Below are 16,329 nucleotides of genomic sequence, written 5' to 3'. Positions count from 1 at the left end.
TGGGGTCTAAATTACAGTCGGATTCTCCAAACTAAGAGCATTCACCAGATCTCCCGACATGCATGTCTCTGGACTGTTGAGGGAAACGCAGGGAGAAAACCTATGTAGGCACAGGAGGAACATACAAATAGAAAGACCCTAGATGAGATGCTTCTCGTGGTTCTAGCCAAGAACTATCAAGCTGTGAGGCAGCAGCTCTTACCACCACACCACCATGTGCCCATGACAATATATATATATATAATATATATATATTATGGCATGCCATTCAGGAAATTAATCTTTGAATATATGGAATGAAACTTTGAATATATTGAATGAACCTTGAATATATGGAATGAAACTCTGAATATATTGAATGAAACCTAGAATATATTGAATGAACCTTGAATATATGGAATGAAACTTTGAATATATTGAATGAAACTCTGAGTATATTGAATGAACCTTGAATATATGGAATGAAACTCTGAATATATTGAATGAACCTTGAATATATGGAATGAAACTTTGAATATATTGAATGAAACCTAGAATATATTGAATGAAACTTTGAATATATTGAATGAACTTTGAATATATTGAATGAAACTTTGAATATATTGAATGAAACCTAGAATATATTGAATGAAACTTTGAATATATTGAATGAACTTTGAATATATTGAATGAAACTTTGAATATATTGAATGAAACCTAGAATATATTGAATGAACCTTGAATATATTGAATGAACCTTGAATATATGGAATGAAACTTTGAATATATTGAATGAAACCTAGAATATATTGAATGAAACTTTGAATATATTGAATGAACTTTGAATATATGGAATGAAACTTTGAATATATTGAATGAAACCTAGAATATATTGAATGAAACTTTGAATATATTGAATGAACTTTGAATATATTGAATGAAACTTTGAATATATTGAATGAAACCTAGAATATATTGAATGAAACTTTGAATATATTGAATGAACTTTGAATATATTGAATGAACCTTGAATATATTGAATGAAACCTAGAATATATGGAATAAAACTTTGAATATATTGAATGAAACTCTGAATATATTGACTGAAACTCTGAATATACTGAATGAACCTTGAACCAGCATTTCATTCCATATATTCAAGGTTTATATTTCAACAATATGAAACTCACCACATAAAATCTAAGCGAGTAGGACAGAGTGTTACAGAAAGTTACTGGTTCATCTGGCTTCTATGTCTTAAACAGACATGAGTAAACTAAATAAAGTAAAAAAGAAAAACATATCATCTTACCACTGGAGTAGATCTTGCAAGTAGTCATCAGATCTCCTTCCACAGCAAAGACTGACTACAAATTCTGCAATGCTTACAAGGACTTGCAAAGTGCTTTCCCAGCAGCAAAGTGTTCAGACAGAATTGGACATGAGTTGTGAAGCGGGGACTCCCCAAAAATATGGTTGTTGTTTTAAAATTGACATTTTGTGTTTATGAGCAATTGTTCCAAATGCTTGCATATCAGTGATGTGAATGTAGGTCATTATAATGTGAATGGGATGAATAATTTGGATAATAACGTTCAGGTAAACCCTCAGTAATGCTCTGACAATCCTAAAAACCAGACACAGCTCCCAAGGGATGAGTTTGTTGGAAACAATGCAGAAAATGCCTCCAACTCATAAACTCAAAATCTACTGTGTTCTACTGTGTGTTTCCTTTTTACTCTCACATGCACACATAGACGATGCAGGCACTGAAACAACACTGTGTTTCCCTAAATATCTGATTTAGAAAGACATTAACCGCAGTGTAAACACAACAGAAAGACAGAAGGGAGTGAACACAATTTCAAAACTCATCAACATTTGTAACAGAAAATATTTGCATAATGCAGTCAATCTAGCGTGGTAGGAGATGACCGCAAGAAAATATACATTCCAATTATGCTGTAACATCTATGATTGATTGTGTGAAATGTGTGTAGTGAAATAATGCTCTTTGTGCAGAGCAGTTAGACGCACTCTTATGAGACCTGTTTTAGTAGGAAGACCATAATTGCTTTGAATTGCGCAAATGTAGCCAGCTACAGTGTGCTGAGAAAGCATTATAGTGCACGACTGTGCTGGGTGTCTCTGTACATGCTTTTGTGCCCGTGCCCAAGCTTTTGTGTTGCTCTGGAGTCTCCTGACTTGATGAAGTGGGTCCGCTGAGCCAAAGCTGTGCTGAGAGTCATCAGTGAGGATCTTAGTGAGACAGCGAGCGACCACAGCTTTGGTCAGGACATGGTCAATGTTGGGTCAGGGCAGGGTCCAAAGGGAGCGGCTATATTAAGCCGCTGAGTTTGTTTCAGGGAATGTTTTCAGGGAAAGGAGCTGACCCGTGTTTTTGGGTTCATTTTACTTTTAGTTGTTTGTGCTTTTCTTTCTCTTTCTCCTGAAGCAAAACTTTTCTGGACGCCGCGTTCTCAGTGTGAGCACATTTAAAAGTTCTTAAGCCACTCCTCATTTCTTTATATGTTGGCATGAAAACAGGAAATAGGTGCAGTCATTTATTGAAACATTTGTAAACATGATACATACAGTTTTGAGGCAAAAACAGAGTTTGTCCAATTCTAACAAGCTTGAAAGTCAATATTTGGTATGAGCACCTTTATTCTTCAACACAACACTCTTAGATAAGCCTTCTTGTCATTAATTCAAGTAGTCTTCAGGAATAGTTCTCCAGGCTTCTTGAAAGACATCCCAAAGCTCTTCTTTGGATGTGGGCTGCCTTTTGTTCCATTCTCTGTCAAGATGATCCAACACTGCTTCAATAATGTTGAAGTCCGGGCTCTGGGGAGGATTCATCCCTCCATAAGATCTGCTGACCACTTCTTGTGTGATTTTGTCATATATCAGCCTTTTCTCCCTATTTCCATTTCCCTGAGATTATTTCAAACGAGGCTTTGACCAACAGTAGATGGATCAACTGAAGGTCCAGATGCATCTGCAAGGTTCTTTGTCAGATCTTTGCTGGATTTTTTTCCTATTTCTCAAGGACATCACTTTCAGATACAAGTTATCTGCTATAAATAGTTTTTAGGCCTTCTTTTGTCTTCCACTGTCCAGTTCCTCAAATATTTTAAAGACACACTGAACACCATGCTGAGATATGCCAAGTTTTCAGCTAATAGTTCTTTGGAAATCACCTTAATGGAGCAAAAATTATATTTTGTCTGTCAAACTGTGTTATGTTTGACATTTCTTCTAGATGTACATAAAGAAATGGGAACAAATTATGTGTAAAGCTGGTTCTTTGCCAATTTGTCTGCTATGTATAGACATAGCACTGGTTTATCCCTTGAGTTAGGTACCTTTTTTAAGCTTGGATCATTCATAGCAAAGTCAGTGCAAAGTGATCTTCTGAAAATGATCAGTTAAAACAGAGTGGACTTGTTCAAAAGAAGCCAATGTCAAAAGAAAAACTTTGAAAGACCTTCAGAAAGCCTGGAGAACAATTGCTCAAGACCACTTTAAAATATTACAAGAAGGCTTGGCTGCTTGGAGGCAAAACAGAAAGAAATTAGGGTTGGATCAACACTTTTGCACAGTACTGTAGATGTTTTGAAATATTATCAGGGGTTCTCTGTACGATAAGTTGTACAGTTCTACAGCTTTTGACCACAGAAACTGGGCAAATTGTTTCCCACAAAGCCACAGATTTTCTTTTCTTTTTTCATATTCCATTAATCCTTCTGAATCTGTAGCTTGATCTTGATTGTTTCTACTGTGCCACACTTCCATGAGACATAGAGGATTTAGTTTAATTTCAACACAGGGGGTGGCAGAAGGACAACGTTCATTTTTGTTTATAGCTTAAAAACTTACATTTTCTTGCAGCATTAGATAATTTGAGCAAAACACATTGGTGCTACAACCAGCTGCGTGTGCACATTTGCAACCCCGTGGGATTTTCCCAAAGTTCTTTCCCAGACACAGGGACAGCTTTTGCTGCAGCATAGTAGGTAAAATGCTCATCCATTCACTAGGAGGACCTCCACTGTTGTCCTAACCTCCCATTAAACACTATCAATCTGTCACCGTCACAGCCTTGTTACTATAAGGTCTGTTCCACTTGAATTCAAGCCTCTAATTACACTCCCAGTCGACTCCCACTGGACCACATACTGTACGCTACGCTAACAGCCACATTACACTGTAGGTCTGCAAATTTTGTCATCTTGCTATCCATCTTCCTTTCTCTGTGTGCATGTGTGTGGCTTGTCCTTTCAATTCCCAAATATCCACTCAGAATAGAAAATAGGAGCACAAATTAACACCCTTCGCAACTAATGGTGCAGCTGTTGAAAGACGAGACATGAACACGACCACCATTTCTATGTTTGGGTCAGGGGTCAAGAATATGAAGCTGAAACCTGGTTGAATAGAACAAACAACTCTCTTTCTAAATATATTTTTCTTTTGCTGTGTTTCTTGACAAGTGGGAATTGACATAGTGGCTCTCAAAGGATCAGTTGCTTTAGTCATTTTCAACTCACCACATGTGTTTTAGCGTTTGTTTGTTTGTGCCTGAGTCTAAGCAATGAAATAGAAATGGGGCTCTGAGCAAACCATCTTGTGGGTGGAGGAAACTTAGGAGCAGTCCGATGATGACATGGCCTTTGGTTGTGCTGTTGACAGTTGCTAAGTTGAAAAGTTGTTATTTTGGCTTTTTGCACGAGGAGTAAATTGCTGCAACACGTGTTTCTTTGATATCAGCAGAACATTCACAAAGTGTTTGAAGCTTTATCACAGCATGTCTGTGAGTATCTGAACCCAGCAGCCTTTCACCTCTGTTTCACCCAACCCAGCTATCTGCATATTTTAAGTAGCTGAACTTAGAACCCGCTTTACTGCTGAAGATTAGACTGGAGTCTGCCATTATAAACACAGTGAGTCATGTTCATTAGAAGAGAGGTCCAGGCTCTGGAAATTAAAAAACATCAGTAGACAGACCAGCTCCCCTGTCACAGGCTGCGGTATTCTTGATCTGCTATTTTGTGGGACCTTTGGGCACTCTAAATTATATTTCTATGGCTATGATTACATTTCAGTGAAAGTGAATGTTCTCATTTTATTTCTTTTGGTCACATTTTATATCCTATGGATTTGTAGCGCAAGTAAAAAGCAGTCAAACGGTAACACTGTCATGGACTTGGACACATCCGAAAGCCAAGGGATTCAATCAAGACAGATGAGTGTATATTGTCTTACTGCTTTGCGTTTTCTGAGATGTCACAGAGTTATGTAGTAGCTCATAAATCATCATTAGAACCTAATATCTGTGCTCTGACCCTGGTTCTGTCTGTTTAATGGATGCTGGAAGAGACAGAGCCTGTGTAACAGTAGACACAAAATATGGACCGCATAGGAAACGATTAAGGATGAGGGGGATGAGAACCTCCAAGCACAACTTTCTTGTCTTTTTTTTTGTTGTGCAGTAATTCATTAAAACATGTGCAAACATTATTGGAAATACAGTTTTGAGGTAAAAATAATTGTCCAATTCTAACAAGGTTGAAAGTCAGCATTTGTTATGAGCATCTTTATTGAGGGGATGTTTACAGTTAATTTACTTTCTAATTCTACAAACATACATACATACATATTTTTTCAAACTGTGTTTCTTCTACGCTTATTTTTGATCAAAAATGTTTGATTTTTTGTGAATTGTACCAATGACCTTTCAGCCTATGAGGTTTGCAAATTCACAGGCTGCAGCAACTGCAGAAGGTTACATAAATTTGAGGGTGCATGACCTTCGTTGACGGCAGCACCAACAATAATGATGCCACTTTTGGTGCATATTCATGTGCACGAGGTCAACAAACTGAACTTGTGCCCTTAAAACTGCAGACACATCTTTGTGGATCTGGAAAAACATGTTGGCTGAAAAATTATTTGTTTGCTCAGCTTTTTTTTCATATATTACAGTGTGTCATTTGTTATTTACTGTGTGAAAAACTAAGGCCCCTCCAAAATTCAACGGCTTGTAGAACCATCTTTAGCAGCAGTAACCTGGAGTCATTGCTTGTAGTATGATGATATCAGTCTGTCACATTGTAGTGGAGGTGAAGTGATCTACTCTTTTTTACAATTGTGCTTGAGTTCACTGAGGTTTACAGCATTGGTTCATCCACAGCTCTCTTAAGGTCCCACCACAGCATTTCAGTCAGATTGAGGTCTGGACTTTGACTGGACCATTGCAACACCTTGATTCTTTTCTTTTTCAGACATTCTGTTGTAGATTTGCTTATGTGTTTGGGATCATTGTCCTGTTGATGAGCCAGTTTCAGACAAGCTTTAGCTGTCGGACAGATGGCCTCACATTTGACTCTAGAATACTTTGGTATCTAGAGGAGTTCATGGAGGACTCAATAACTGTAAGGTGGCCAGGTCCTGTGGCTGCAGAACAAGCACAAATCATCAGCCCTCCACCACCATGCTTGACAGTTGTTCTCCAAACGTAGTGTTATGCATTATTACCAAACATCTCCACTTTGGTCTCATCTGTCCGAAGGATTTGTTCTTGAAGTCTTTTGGTTTGTTCAGAGAGAAGAGGCTTTCTCCTGCAACGCTTCCAAACATGATCTTTTTTTTAAGGTACTGTCATGAACTTTAACATTTAACATACAAAATGAGGCCTGTAGAGTATGAGATGTAGCTCTTGGATTTTTTGCATGTTCTCTGAGGATTACACAGTCTGACCTTGAGGTGAACTCTCTGGGATGTTCACTCCTTGGAAATGTATAATCTGTCTTGAATTTCTTCCACTTGTGAATAATGTTTCTCTCTGTAGAATGATGGACTCCAAATAGTTTGGAAATTACCTTATAACCCTTCCCAGTTTGATGGGCAGCAACAATTGCTTCTCTAAGAGCTGGTAAGAAACACTTACAAATCATTTTTAATGATATCCTCAAATGTAAAACCTTAGAATTGGAAGAGTGTGTACTGTCTTTTTTACATAACTGCATCTTTGTAGCGCTATTCAAATATTTCAGGGAATGTGGATGCTTTCATAAATTCAGAGGCTTTTTCCATGCAACTTGAACAGCTTGTCAGAAGATTTTGGGCATTCGTATCTCTTCATGTGACTCAAGACCGACACAATCAGGCTGGGATTAGGACTGTGAAGGTTGGACAGTCAGTTGAAAAATGATTTATTCTGCTTGATGACTTGTCCGATGTTCGGTTCAAAGTCCTGCTGGAGAGGAACTCAATCAGATGCCTCCATGACAGTGTTGCATGATGGATAGGAGCCTTTGGTGTACATATACTGCCTGTAACTTATGCACAATGCTGTAGATTTCCACAAACTCAGATGAGTGTGAGCAGAGTGTATGGGAAAGCACAACATATGTGCTGCTGTCAGCGATATCAACCAACTGGGAAGGAGTGCCTTCGCTGCCCTCTGTGTGGAGCCAGTTTTTCCTCAGGAAGCAAAGTGACTCAGTTGTGGTTTGACATTGTTTGTGAGTGCATACTGTGTGTGTGTAGAAAGAGGGAGAGGAAGGGATACAAAGTAAGAGCAGTAGTGCCTGTATGCACATTGCGTGCTCACATTCCTGTGTACATCTGTTTGAGTTTGCGTGCACAAACATTTTTAGGTGATTACACAATTGAGCTCCAGCACTGACATGCTTTCCTCAGGTCAGTCTGAGGTTTACCGGTGTCCTAAAATATATAGCTCTCATCCCTCACTGTTAATAATGTTTTATGACAGTTGGTATAGACTTCAAACCACTACGCCCCAAATGTAAAGTCTAAGAGGAGCATGTAGGGTGCTGTCAAAACCAAAACCCACCCAGACAGCACACTGCCGGACTCCTGGATGAGGAAATAGACTTATCTTGTATGCATGTAAGGCCCAAAGTCAGCCAACAACAACCTGATGGCTAGCAAGGCAGATAGTTTTGGTTTCATGTGCTAAAGTTTTGAAATATCTTTTTGTGAGTTTTGTATTGCCACCCCCAATACAAAAGAGGTGACTGGAATCCTGCTTGTGGTGTTCAAAGTGTTGAAAAATTACAACAAAAAAAATAATTCTATTTCTAGAAAGAATGTCTCGGTCACTCTGGATAATCCACAGATGTGTCTCCGAACAGTTTTCATTGGAAGTACTTTCTTCTTGAGAAATAGCCCCAGTGCAAGCCGTCCAGTGAGGTCTGTGGAATATCCAGTGCAACCAGGACATTGTTTCTGGGAAGAACGACTGTTGTTGATCTTTCCATTTGTTTTCCGAGCAGTTTACGAGGCTGATTTTTTAGTATTAAAAGCCTTTACCTCCATTACACTGTAGGCGTACAATTAGTCTTTATGGTTGTGAGGAGTAGGAAAAAAGGTTAGGTCATTTCATGTTCATTTTACTCAAGAATGTCTACTTTTTATTTTCAGACTACGTCGTGAGTTAGTAGGACATCAGAAGAATGAAGACTTTATTGACCCCAAAATAGCAAAATTACTGTATAGAGGGCGACAAAGATGAAGAAAGACGAGGAATCAAGGGTCGTGGATACTGCTTTCTGAGAAGTTTGAGGGTACACTTGGAAAATGGAAGATCATACTTATTATTTAATGACAGAACAGACAATGGCTAGTGAATCGACATATTAAAACAAGTGAGACATGAAGAAGCAAAGCAAATTCAGCATAGGCAAAGGTAGAAAATAAGGATAAACATTTGACGTTTTACTAGATGGAAATTTGAGGAGAAGCTTAAGTTGCCTTTTTTCTCATCAACAGATAATTTAGAAACTGATCTAGATTCAATTTGTTGTTAGATATTGGGTAATGAAATTTTAGATCACCCAGCCTCCCCACGACCCGACAGTTCGATTAAGCAGGTATGGAAAATGGATGGACGGATGGAATTTTAGATCGTTACTACTTTGACCACTAGATGTCAGTAGTTGTAACTCACTGTTACTTTAACTTTTTAAGGAAGCCAAACTATTATAATGCCATGCAACAGAGACACTTTTGTACAGTAAAAAGTGAGTGAATTAAAAGATTGTTCAGGACTTGCTTCCCTGCCCTATGCAGCAGAGCCTCTAGCATCTGTAAGGCTTTTACCAAATTGGTTGCATTTAAAAAAATAAAAGATATGTTTGCAGAATTTCTGTCTTGTAAGTAATATTTATATCCCTTGAGTAGATCTGTTGTGTTACAATTCACTTCTAATTATACGAAACAGGACATTATATTGTTAAAGTCAAATGACATGAGCATCTGCTAACTACCCACCTCACATTTTCTAACTAGGTGATGTCAACATTACTGTTATTCTACCTAGCCATGTAGGTCTTCTCTCAGCTTGAGATACGTTATCGGCCAGTGAAGTGTGGCAACAGTTGTTGACATAATCAGGAAGTCCTTTGTAGACGAGACCTGTCCAGTTATCCAATATCAGTTCAGCCTTTACTGCCTGTGGAGGGCACATCTTTGTAGACTGCATCCTTGAATTGGGACACCGCTAAAGTGCTTCAGGCACAAAGTGACAAAAGGTGCTGCAGGAGTGAATTGATTGTTAATGCTCAAAAAGCATATACATTTTCTTGAATAACTTTATTAAATTGGTATGATATTAGTTTTTCAAACACTTGTGGGAAACATTGTTTGCACCAACAGTCATGTAACAAGCTGTAACATTTCTAAGAACAAAAGACGTGAGGCAAGAAAATAGGCAAATAACTGTATTATTCCCATTTTATTTCTTACCCCATGTAATCTGTTTTTTTATTCATTTTAGTTTTGAGGGGCAAGGCGATCCCTTAGGGCGGTGGTGGACTGCCCCCTCCCGTGGCAGTCTGGCAGAACAACAGAGCGAAATGTGTGATTTGAACAGCACTGATCATGCATGAGATCATCTTGTAACTTGATGTTGTAACTGATGTTGAATATCCTTTAAAAGATCCAATCTCCATAGCTATAAACACAAATGGAGATAATTCCCCACATATCAAGATGCTTTATGCGTTTTAAACCAAAATGTAATATTCCCCAGATCTTCATGGCTGTGTGGGACTGTTGGGATGTATCTGAAGTGGACATATTTGAATGTATTTTTCACCCAGAAGTTTTGGGGTTTGTGTATGTAACACTACAGAATGAGGTGACCTCATTCTGACTGTGAACCACCCTGTGGGAATCCCCCAACTCTTGGTCTCTCAAATGTTTGTAGGCCACTGCATCCATGCATGCGTGTCAGTCTGTGAAGCTCTGCCATATGTTGAGGTAATGGTCGTCTTTGGCGGACAGCTCATCCTCAGAAACAGCCGCTGGGTGGTCCTGTGACTGAAACAGTGACAATTGCTTGAAGGAGCAACAAATGGAAAAACTGAAAGTAGCTAAAACTTGTAATACATCAATCCTAAGTCTAATTCCTTTAACAAGCTTAAATGTTTGTGTTAACTCTTAGTTAGGTTGGGAGAAACTGTGCTCTGATGGGTTTTACAGCTGTGCTAATAACATTTTTAGTTAATAAACGCAAGTTAAGCCTTTGAGTTTGTTTCACCTTTGTTTGATCTCACCGGACTCCACATATCATGCACACTTGTAAGGATACTCATGCACATCAAGTGGCTAACAGATGGAAATGTAAGACCTTCATTGAGAGTATTAACATTAGAGTGAAAAGGCAGTTCTTCCTTCCTCTGATTCATCTCTGTTCAAGAACAACAGTATACCAGTACTAGTGACCTGACAGGAAAGGATCCTTCACTCTGGTGGGAGTTAAGTGGGTGTTTTGTGCGTTAACCTGTGTTGGTGCAGCACATGTGTGTCAAACATGTGTTTATTTTGTGGAGTTTGGATGCTGTTCAGGCAAAAACCTCTGTACTCTGAAGCTCCAGGAAAGAATCCATTTCCTCCTGCACCTGCCCCCTTCATCCACTCCCTTGCTGGACCAAACCTCCCCCGCTGCAGGACTTTGTTTCAGCCTGATTGCTTCTTTCTCATGAGTCAATGTGAGAGGAACAGTTGCTCCACAAACAGGGATAAGAACTGTTCTCAGCACCTGCAGGCAAAAGTAGGTCATTTGTCAGGGTTAAAATGACTCGCAAGTCTTTTTTTAAATGCTGCGACAGCTGTGGTTGAGGTCAGACTTTAATTACAAGGTTTATGGAAAAAGTTATGGGAAGATGCCACAAAGAAAACTACCTGCCTGATACATGGACACGCTGATTGGACAAAAGGCAACAATTCTGATTGTGGACATTTACACTTTTATATCAACAACTTGTTAAAGCCACGTTCCCTTTCTAACCCAGAAAATCAGCTTTTAGGCACTTTTAAGTGGGAGCAGAAACAAGCTGTTAAGGTATTTTTGACACATTTCTAAACCTATTTGGCAAATGTGTCTTAAATTTTCAATTTGACCTCTTTTATATTGCTTTTACACAGTCATCTGGTACATTGTTGTTAAAGAATAACTGCTGTCAGTGTAGCAGAGAGGTGCTGTCTGATTCCTACCACCCTTCTTCCCCACATTCCACCCTGTAGCATGGACAGAAGTATGTGCAAACATATGTCATAGATCTTATCTCAACATACTGAACTACACAAACACTGTATATTTTTATTGGAAGACGCTCACAGTCACAAACACTGCATTTTAGAAACTAAACCAACTAAATAGACTTTCAGCTTCAATAGAGGGCAACAGGTCTTCTTTGTCAGTTCTAAGTTAGTTTCTAATGGCAAGTTCAAGTCAATGAACCCTTTTAAAGAACTCTCCATGGGTTAGTTAGAACTGGGTAAGCTTATTGTGTGAGAGGTAGTGTCTTACCAAGATGAAATTCTGCTCTACAAACTTAAAACAGCATGGATGACTGAGAGTTTACACAGACCATCTGGACAGCATTCAACAAAAACATAGAAATGTAGTTTTACAATGACAGTAAGAGATAGTCAAAACACAATGAGTATAGCTTCACAGAATGAAAATGCAACATCCATATAAACAACAATAAGTAATACATCAAAGAAAATGAAAAAATAAAAATCGACTGGGAATTGCTAAATTCCAAATAAAGGCTTAGGAAAATAGATGTTTTTTTAGGAAAGACTTGAATTGCTCAACAGTGGGAACAGATCTAACATAGAGAGGTAAGCTGTTCCATAATTTAGGTAACTGCAAAAGCTTGATCTCCTTTTGTTTTTAGCCTGATTCTGACCCATCAAGGAGGAGCTGGTTGGCTGACCTCATGTCTCCAGTAAGCAGAAGCCTGCCCATGGAGGCCTTTAAAAGTAAACAACATTTTTTAATCAGTCCTCTGACAATGGAAAGCCAGTGGAGGGAGCGCAGAACAGGTGTAATGTGGAGCGGCAGCATTCTTAACTAACTGCAAGCAATGAATGGATCTGATCCCACATACAAAGAATTACGATAATCTAGCCGAGATGTTACGAAGGCATGGATCACGCTCTCCAAACTTCAGAGAGGAGATAGGGCTTTACTTTTGCTTTAACTCTTGACTGGAATAAACTGGACTTGACAACTGAGAAACTTCAGTCTGATAAGTCCAAGAGTACCAGGATGAAGAGTATCCTAAATCCACATTTAAAATCGATTAATTGAATTCTCTTAACTGCATGGTGTGGAGTTTGCATGTTCTCCCTGTGTATGTGTGGGTTCTCTCCGGGTCCAAAAACATGCACGTTAGGTTAATTGGTGAGTCTAAAATTGTCCCTGGGAGTGCGTGTGAGCATGTGTGGTTGTTTGTCTCTGTGTGGTCCTGTGATGGACTGGTGACCTGTCCAGGGTGTACCCCAGACATCTCGCTCAATGAGATGCTGGGATAAGCTCCAGCTCCCCCGCGACCCGACCGATGGATTAAATGGATGGATGGATGAAATCTCTTAAAAGAGCAGATTCGGTGCTTTAGCAATCCCTTTTAGTAGGGAGACAGTTTTATTGTCGATAGGATTTAAGATTCTTGACTTTTCATCAGCTGTTTAATTTAGTCAAGGAAGGATGTCAAGGTGTGTTTCATTCTATTCATGATGTGAATCTGAAACATATTTTCACAAATGTCAACTTGGTAGCATGACAGAAAGTGAAATACCAATATTGGTCTACAGCGCTAAAGGATGCAGTTTTACATAAAAAAAAAAGCTTAAGAATTCTACATTTACTAAATTTTCATTACTTTCCTACAAAGATGCTGTTTAAATTTTGTTTTGAAATCCCATTGAAACCTGTTCACATGTGATGCTAATCCGTGGGCCTTTGTGAGACTGAACACTTTTGTCAGGAAACTGCTGGTTTAAGAGTTGCCTGCACATTTTCAACAGTCACTTTTACTGTTCAAATTCCCTCCCTGTCTCAATTCTTTACATGTCTAGCGCTCTCTTAAAATACAGTTGATAAAATTTTACTTTAAAACTAGATGGTTATAGTTAGGTCTTCATCTCACAAGATACATGGTTAGACCATTACAGAAATCTAAGCGGGAACAACCTATACATTTTTTTTTCATGCCCAGAGATTCCAGGCATGTGATGTGAAACAGCTTTAGGATACTTTACCTGACGATTTATCGGACAGTTTACAACATTTTTGAGAAATGGAGAATGTATGTATTCCATGTTTTCTGGTGAGACTGAGCATTCATTTTTGCTGAACATAAGATCCTCATATGGCACATTTCCATGAACTGTTAAGTGGAAAACAAACAACATTATGTGATTTTCTTCAGAAATTGGCAGTGTAGCCAGCACCATGTGTGACTGTAACAATGGCTGTTGTGGAAACAAAACTTTAAGGAAGACGACAAAATCTATTGTATTGGCTGAGAAAAATGCAGAGTTCTTCAGGAATTCTTTTCAACAGTTGATTATTTTCTCTTGTCAGTGTGCACTGGCCATAATTTAATTGGATTCTCAAGCTAGACTTTTTACTAATTGGCATTTTATATTATAACACTGAACTGAATTGGACGTTATACATTCATAAAATGATTTTTCATCCATTCATCTGTTTTCTAAGCCTGCTTTATTCTATTCAGGGTTTTGGTGAGCTTGGCGCCTATCCCAGCTGCCATCAGGCAAGAGGGATTGCAAACTCTGGACAAGTCGCCAGTTATAAATAGAGATAAATGAGAGAAACAACCATGCACACTCACTTCTATGGTAAATTTAGAATCCCCAGTTGACCCAAAGTGCATGTTTTTGGATGGTGGGAGTAAGACAGAGAGATCTAGAGAGAACCCGTGTGTGCACAGGGAGAACATACAAACTCCACATAGAAAGAACCCAGCCAGAATTCAAACCAGGAATGTTTACTGAGAGGCAACAGTGCTAATCGCCACACCACCATGCAGCCCTGAATTGGATTTAACTGGATTATTATAATTTAACTTTAGGCACTACATAAATAAATTAATTGAATTTGAAATTCAGCAGAAACAGCTTGAAATCAGTGATGTAAGTAGCATAATGGGTACTATTAGCCCGATTCTTTCATTGGAAGCCCAAGAACAAGCTGGAGAAATCTTAAGTTAAAAAAAGTATTTGTGTGTTGTGTGTGTTGTTTTAGGCATGTATCTAATGTAACAGTCCTACCTGGCCCGATAGAGAAGCTTCATCTGACCCAGTTATTTAGTCCTGTTATGCCATCGTTATGCCATCAATACATAATGTCTAAGAGCAAAGCCAATTATAACACTACACTAAATCCTCTTTCACAGAGTAGAAAGAAAACATGCATTTCATTTTTTTTCAAACGTCAGTGCAGACATCATCGAATCAATAGTGGACTGAATGTGTCTCAATAGTTCCCAATATCACACACAACATCAACACAAAGGCTGACTTCAGTTAAAGATGAACGAAGAAAACATTTTGACAAATATCAACAAGGCAACAGGACAGCTGAGCAAAGTCTTCTCCATAATTAACTTTGTGGTGACGAGTCGTGATATTTGTCAAAAAATCGAAGCATTCCAGGGTCTCTGTAGTCACGTACTTAATGGCCATGCACTCACTCCCAGCCCCCTCCCAAATATTGGAGTCACGCTACCTTCTGCTTTGGCCCTGAATGCAGACTAAGTTGTTTTCATCTGTCAATGACTAATACTGTTGTTTTCTGGAAGACAGTCATGAACAGAAACATTTTTTTTTGGCCGCAGACAAAAAGAAGTCCAATGCCCAAAATTTCCCTCACAAATCATAACGTCCACAGGCCTTCAACACACATAAAACACACACACAACAAAGTTCAGGGTGTTTTCCAGTAAGCAGGTTGAACTATTTGAAATACTTTCCTAAATAAAACAAGTCCTCCAGCATCAATCCATGTAACAAATCTGTGGGATTAAATGTTTTAACTAAATAAGTCTGTAAACCTGCTTCTTGGAACAGGCAACAGTTCTGCTGCACTAATACCACAGTTGTTTCCATCTGAGACAACAGAACTGCTCTGAATGAGATCTACACACCCAAAGAACACATCATCTGATACCTTCCCACACCAGCATCTCATCAACTAACAGACAGCACTGAACTGTATTGATTAGGCGACAGATCAGTGATGTCTCCCAACCTCTCTCCCACGTATCCGTACACACTGCCAGTTCATTTCGAGGATTTTCCTAGTGACTTGATAGTGATACACTCTAAAACCACCCATTTAGCAAAACACATTAACTTGTGACTGCTAAGAATTCAGACTTGACTTCATCGTTCCCCACCCTGCCTTAAACCTTTCTCAGACATGTATTTCAAAGCAGAAAACACTTAAAAAGTTTGAACACCAAATGCTGCACAGTATAATATCCCTTTGTTATATCAGTAGGACTTTTACATTTATATATTATTATCTTATTTGTAAATAACAATACAGATAATGATGGGTGTTATTTTTCTGGGATTGTACATTTTACCATATTATGCTGAACTCATATAACAAGATACATTGATGTTGTGTTCTACAAATTATCTTCCATGTACATAACATTTCACAAAATCAGTTAAATAACTAATCTGAAAATATTAGCTTGCTGCTCTCACTTTTACGTCTGTTTGTGGAGCTTAATGTGGGAAATTAGTTTAGCTTAGCTTAGCATTAATGCTGTACAGTTAGCCTGCCTTGCCAATTGACTAAGAATTTCACACAAACTGTGGTATTCATCTTCTTATTCGCAATATGGATGAGTAAAAGTGTCAGGGTTTTTGTTTTGTCATTAGTTTTCTCCCTGATCTGTCTGTTTGTTCTTGTACCTGGTGGGCGCGGTGGTTGGTGGTGACTTGATTTCCTCATCACCTTCACTGGTGGCTGATACGGTGTCTCCTGCT

This window comes from Leuresthes tenuis, unplaced genomic scaffold (genome assembly GCF_036924035.1).
Source record: "Leuresthes tenuis unplaced genomic scaffold, fLeuTen1.0.hap1 SCAF_12, whole genome shotgun sequence".
Taxonomy (NCBI): domain Eukaryota; kingdom Metazoa; phylum Chordata; class Actinopteri; order Atheriniformes; family Atherinopsidae; genus Leuresthes; species Leuresthes tenuis.
Note: the sequence above shows the minus strand (reverse complement) of the source record.